Below are 7,239 nucleotides of genomic sequence, written 5' to 3' on the forward strand. Positions count from 1 at the left end.
TGCTCTATTCCACTACATCACACAGCTTCTCTAGTATGCCACACTACTTCTCTAGTAGGAAATTCCGAAGGTAAGGTAGACTGAGTAATTTACAGCTGATGGTAAGTAATTTTTATTTGCTACACTGGAGCTTCTTGATGAGTGTGGACACATGGACTGAACATTTCTGTTGAAAAATGATCTGGGCAGCAGAATGAAGTGTGGACTGCTGTTGTGAGAAACAGGAGGCAGGGAGGTTAGCAAGGAGGTTGAAGCAGTAATCAGTGTGGGATAGGATTTGTGATTGAATTAACACAGTTTGGTTGGAGACGAAAGAGTGGATTTTAGCTATGTTGTGAAGAGTGAACAGACAGCACTTCATGACAGACAGAACATGTGGGTTAAATTAAAGTGATTAATGGAGGATAATATCAGGGTTTCGAGCTTGTGAGATAAGGAAGAAGGTGGTGCTGTCTACAGTGACAGGAAAGTCAAGGGGAGAAGAAGGCTTGGATGGGATGATAAGGATTTCCATTTGGACATGTTAAGTTTGAGGTGATGGGTTGACATCTAAGTAGAGGTGTCCTGAAGTCAGGAGAAAATACGAGACTTTAAAGAGGGAGAGAGATCAGGGCTGGAAATGTATATTTGGGTATCATCTGTATAGAGATGGTAGCTGAAGCCATGGGAGTGAATGAGTTCTCCAAGGCAGTGGGGTTTAGATGGAAAATAGAGACTTGGGGGTGGGAGGGTGTGAAAGAAGAGATAAATGATTTTACCAATGTTGTGAAGGTAGAACCAGCAGGATTTGGTGACAGATCAAATATATGGCTTTAATGAGACAAATGAGTGCAGGACAATGACAAGGTTACGGGTTTGTGAGACAGAGAGGGTATTAGTGTTGTCCATAGCGATGCAAAAGACAAGGGGAGGAAGGGTTTGGTTGAGAAGATGTGTTCAGTTCTGAGCATGTTAAGTTTGAAGTGTCACTGTGACATCTCAGTAGAGATGTCCTAAAGGCAGGAGAAAATGAAAGACTGTGGAAAAGGACAGAGATAGATTTGGTAATCATTCATGTAGAGATGGTAGTTGAAGCCAAGGGAGTAAATTAGTTCTCCGAGGAGGTGGGTGTAGATGGAGATGGGACCAGAAATGAGCGAGAAATGAACAATTAGAGTATGTGAGGGAGATAAGGCGTCTGTAAAAAAGACCAAGAATGAGCCACCAGAGAAATAGGAAGATAATATTTTCAGTGAAGCCAAGCTTGGCTAATGTTTTGAGGAGAAAGGTGTCAACCATAGTGTTGCAGGCAGTTGAAAGGTCTAGGATGATTAGACTGGAGTAGAGGCTATTGGATTTGGCAGGAGGGAGGTTATCAGTGACCTGTGAGAGGGGCAGAAACCAGACTGGAGCGGTCAAGGAGAGAGGTGAAAAGGAGGAAATGGAGGCAGTAAGTGTAGATGACTTGCTTAAAGACTTAGTAGAATTTTCAACTTGCCCAGTTGTCTGGTGGGAAGAGAGGCTGAGGGGCTACCTGATGCTGATTTAAATCTGTTTGTGGTCCTGCAGGCTCAAGTCATTAGAAGGGCCCTGGAGGTGTGGTGGGAAGGGGCAGTGTGACCTAGTTTTAAATCAATAGTGACAAAACATCCCGTGTAGTAGTACTCCTGAAGCCAAATATTATAACTGGTTAAGTAGACAGTTACTGGGCCCTTTCTTTATCCACCGCTTGAAGCAGCTTGGCGTAGTGGACAGAGCACGGGCCTGGGAGTCAGAAGGTCATGGGTTCTAATCTTTGCTCTGCCACTTGTCTGCTGTTTGACCTTGGGCAAGTCATTTCACTTCTCTGTGTCTCAGTTACCTCATCTGTAAAATGGGGATTGAGACTGTGAGCCCCATGGGGAACAGGGACTATGTCCAACCTGATGAACTTGTATATATCGCTGGGCTTAGTACAGTGCCTGGTACATAGTAAGCATGTAATGAATACTCATTCATTCAATAGTATTTATTGAGCGCTTACTATGTGCAGAGCACTGTACTAAGCGCTTGGGATGAACAAGTCAGCAACAGATAGAGACAGTCCCTGCCGTTTGACAGGCTTACAGTCTAATCGGGGGAGATGGACAGACAAGAACAATGGCAATAAATAGAGTCAAGGGGAATAACATCTCGTAAAAACCGATGGCAACTAAATAGAATCAAGGTGATGTACAATTCATTAACAATATAAATAGGGTAATGGAAATATATACAGTTGAGCGGACGAGTACAGTGCTGTGGGGATGGGAAGGGGGAAGGGAGAGGTGGAGGAGCAGAGGGAAAAGGGGAAAAAGAGGGTTTAGCTGTGGAGAGGTAAAGGGGAGGTGGCAGAGGGAGTAGAGGGAGAAGAGGAGCTCAGTCTGGGAAGGGCTCTTGGAGGACGTGAGTTTTAAGTAGGGTTTTGAAGAGGGGAAGAGAATCAGTTTGGCGGAGGTGAGGAAGGAGGGCATTCCAGGACCGCGGGAGGACGTGACCCAGGGGTCGACGGCGGGATAGGCGAGACCGAGGGATGGTGAGGAGGTGGGCGGCGGAGGAGCGGAGCGTGCGGGGTGGGCTGTAGAAAGAGAGAAGGGAGGAGAGGTAGGAAGGGGCAAGGTGATGGAGAGCCTTGAAGCCTAGAGTGAGGAGTTTTTGTTTGGAGCGGAGGTTGATAGGCAACCACTGGAGTTGTTTAAGAAGGGGAATACCATGATTATTATCATTATTAGTAGTAGTATTATTACCCAGCAATAGCAGAGCAATTCTCTGATATACAGGTCATAAATCCTGGTCAGTATTTTAAATAAAGCCTTAGACTGTTCCTTCACCACACTTGGGAATGGCTACATATTACCCGTTGCCTAAAAATTTCTGCAAAGTCAATCCTTAGCCATGAAATACTGAGTACCATACTTTGCCCATGCCATAGTTTAAAAATAAAGACATGTACAATTTAAGAGTCTGATCTTAGAGTGCTTATGCACCCAGAATCAAGGTCTTAAATTGTACATGTCCTTCATTATTGCTCTACGAGTTGCGGTGAGACCAAAGAATGAGATGCCATATTTCAAACATTTTCCCCAGTGTAAGAATCTCTATTTTAATAGACTGAAGGACACTAAAAAAGTTTTCAGAAATCCCTATAATGGAAACGGAGGGTTTAAAAAAAAGGTCAGAGGGGGCAACTGCTTTGCTTTTTAGTTAACAGAATAACTCCACTCATTAATTTCCATGAATAAATCAATCATCACTGCAACTATTTTAAAGTGGGTTTCAAGTTCTGCTGGGTGACCTTGGGCAAATCACTTCACTTCTCTTTGCCTCAGTTACCTCATCTGGAAAATGGGGATTAAGACTGAGTGCCATTTGGGACAGGGACTGTGACCAACCTGATAAACTTTCATTCATTCATTCATTCATTCATTCAGTCATTCAGTCACATTTATTGAACGCTTACTGTGTGCAGAGCATTATACTAAGAGTTTGCAAAGTACACTTCAGCAATAGAGGCAACCCCTGCTCACAGTGGGCTTACAGTCTAGAATAGGGGAGACAAACATCAAAACAAGTAAAGAGGCATCTTTTACCTACCCTTTGCACTTAGTACAGTGCCTGCTACATACTAAGCACTTTAACTAATACCACAGTTGTATAAAACATAACCATTCTTTAGCATAACTTAAAACATAACTATGCAAAAGTTTCAGAATCATATACATGCATATATGGCACTATTCTATGAATAATAATAATAATGTTGGTTAAGTGCTTACTATGTGCAGAGCACTGTTCTAAGCGCTGGGGTATACAGGGTAATCAGGTTGTCCCACATGAGGCGCACAGTCTTAATCCTCATTTTACAGATGAGGTAACTGAGGCACAGCTGACAAGTGGCAGAGGTGGGATAAGGGAAAATGTTTCAGGAACAATGCTTTAGAAAAATGATTGAATGCAGAATGTCGCTAGTAATGATCTATTCCCAATCATCGGGATGTATAATGAACATTGTCAGGGAAGTAATAAGAAATAATCCATTTTTCTCAGGCTGAATTGGACTCTTTTGGGAATTTGATATTCACCCCAACTTCAACCTGATAGGACATATCCATATACAATTGTTGCCTAATTGTACATTCCAAGTGCTTAGTGCAGTGCTCTGCACATAGTAAGTGCTCAATAGTATTGAAAATATACATAATTTATTTGCATTAATGTCTGCTTCCCCTTATAGATAGTAAGCTGATTAAGGCGAAGAAACAAGTCTACTACCTCCTTTGCATTGCATCCTCCCAAGCACTTAGTACAGTGCTCTGAGCATAGTAAGCATTAAATATATACCACTGATTGATTGACAGATTGCTCCATAGAGACAATTACTTCCATGAAGATCAGTCTCCCAGTTTCTCATGGCTAAGCCAAAGGCTGGAATCTCAGGTAGTTTAAACATTCCGTCCATTCACCACCCACACTGCTAGTATTACTACTTATGTTCTTGAAACTGTAATGGTACATAAATGACTGTTGGATACACCAAACATAAAAGCATAGACGAATAAATGTGTGGGGTATATATATATATATATATATATATATATATATATATATATATATATATATATATATATATATATCTGATTCTTTGATGTGTGTGTAGCTCCTTATTGAGCTCCTTTGGTCACTTTTTCTAGACAGTGTAATATAGAGTTTCGGGTCCATGGACATTTATATAGACTTCTACATGACTGTCTCTGGCAGTCTACAACTCCCACGAGAACGTGATAGCCAACAACTTCATCTAATGGGCTTTTTTCTGCCCTAGTTCTCCTGCTTGCAGCTGCCTTTGACACTGATTTTACTTTTATGCCTTGCTGTATGTTGGTTATTATTTCTGCTTGTCTCCTCCATTAGATTATAGACTCTTAAAGGGCCAAGGTTGTATCTTTTACGTCTATGGAATGTTCCCAAGTGCCTATTCAGTGGTCTGTACATAGCAGGTATAAATACTGAAGTTGGAGAGGAATAATTTCTATTGAAGGTTCCCCAAGCATATATTTCAATGCTCCACACAGAGTAGGCTTTCAACAAATGCTTTGGATAATGATAATATAATTCTCTTTAAAAACACTACTATATCTTTCTATATGGGCTGCTTAAGGAAAAGAAGATGTATTTTGATTTCCATGAGTTAATGGGGGAAGATGCAACCTCAATGGTATGCTATTCAAGGGATACCACCTTTTGCTGTAAATCCCAGGATTTGTTTTTCGTTTTGTTTTTTTCCCCTCAAATAAGTCTGCACAGTCCAGAAGAGTGGATACTGACCAATTATCCAATTGACTTGCTCCACTTACTCAACCCAGTGGGGTAATTCAGCTTTGAAGCATTCCCTTTCTTAATGAGCATACTTGGAAATAATTCTGCAGGATCAAAAAGTCAATCAGTCATATTTATTGAGCACTTTCTGTAGGCAGAGCACTGCTCTAAGCACTTGGGAGAGTACACTATAACAATGTAATAAAGCTGAAAGGCACATTCCCTGCCCACAAAACACCTCCCAAACTTTACAGATATCCAACTAAATTCTTAGCCTCATTTATGTTAAAGCCACAAAATGATTATGGGGTGATTAAAAAAAGTTTATTTTCTAATCTTTATTTCCTGAGAAACATGGAAAAAACACCTCATTTCCCTAAGATGAAAACATTAGAATATTGCCCTGAAATATTGGAGCCTTTTAGAACTTCTATGTTAGAACTACACTTGTGTTTCTAGATTTGTTCAGCTTTCAAGAGATGCCTCAAAATGCAAGTGAAACTCCAGATATTTTTTAAATCTATATTCCAGAGAAAGTTAAATTTCAATTTAGTATCAGCATGCTTCATTAACACAGTAGCAGAATTACTTTGACCGAGAGGTGATATATCGACACTCAAAAAATATTAGTAGACTATTGGCTGCTATAGGAAAAACCACTGAAAAAGAGATACTACAATTCAGGTGCAGTGATGCCATGTGATTCTCCTGTGTAAAGATGCAAAAATCTAGTTCTGTTTATAAGTGCTGAAGAGGAGTTTAGATAATTAAAAGATAACTGGAAGGATAATTAAAAGATAACAGCAGCAAACCCTATGTGCTTTAGGCCAAATGCAATAATTAAACTCAGAGCATACTTTGCCATGAAGAGTTTTAAGGGCTATATGGCAATTCTGAAACCATGATCTTTGCAGAAAATTTTGGGTTTGAGTAACTTTATTATGTGAATTGTTAGCGATGCCACTAGAATGTGTTTTATAAAGCAGGCAAGAAAAAAAAAAGCTAAAACAGATATTATTGTTCTAGTTTATCTGGGTGAGACTTTAATTCATATTGAGGATACTCTTTCCCCAGAGTTCTTTCAAAATAAAATGCACTCATTTGGTCAGGGTGGTTTAGTTATAGATCTGCAGGGCGTTAAGGAAAATACTGTGTGGTCTCAAGATTCTTTAGTTATACTATGAGGTGTTAAATCTATACCACTACGATTCACCTCTTCCATACAAAGTATAATGAAGTCTAATCAGCAGCTCTGCAGAATAATCCACATAATTATGTTAATTTTGTAATTGTTTGTCATTAGTGAGGGAATGAGCTGAATTAGTTATGAAATCTATTTTAAATTTCTCAGCCCTGAGTTACTACTATGATTACTAGTTTTTGAAATTTGTAAGCAGTAGAGGAGACTCTTGAATCAAACACAAAGATTAAGGTAAAGGAAAATAAGTATTCAAATATGTTTCCCAAGACTGATCTCAACTATAATTCCAATAATTCCTAAATTTATAATTGACTTAATTATTCATATTCACTGAGATATAAAAACTACTATACTAACAGCATGGAAAAATAAATGGACATACAAGATTTTGACCTTATCTTTAGGGAGTGTACACTCTACTAAGAGCCAGCAATCTTGTCAATTAATTGGTCAATAATATTTATTGAGCACCTGTGTACAAAGCACTCTACCAAAGCATTTAGGGGAGTGCAATTGCATTCCAAGTCATGGCTCCTGCCTTCATTAAATTACTGATAGGGGGAAGTAATATGATTTCAGACATGTACATAAGTCTTTTTGCACAAGCAGTTGAGACTTAAGTGCTTAGGTGACATAGAAATGCTGATGTGGGAGTTGGGGAACATTAAGTGAGAAGACTAGATATGCATCAGGAAAGGTGTCCTGAAAAAGGATTTCAAAGAGGA

The sequence above is a fragment of the Ornithorhynchus anatinus genome, chromosome 1, assembly GCF_004115215.2.
Source record: "Ornithorhynchus anatinus isolate Pmale09 chromosome 1, mOrnAna1.pri.v4, whole genome shotgun sequence".
Taxonomy (NCBI): Eukaryota; Metazoa; Chordata; class Mammalia; order Monotremata; family Ornithorhynchidae; genus Ornithorhynchus; species Ornithorhynchus anatinus.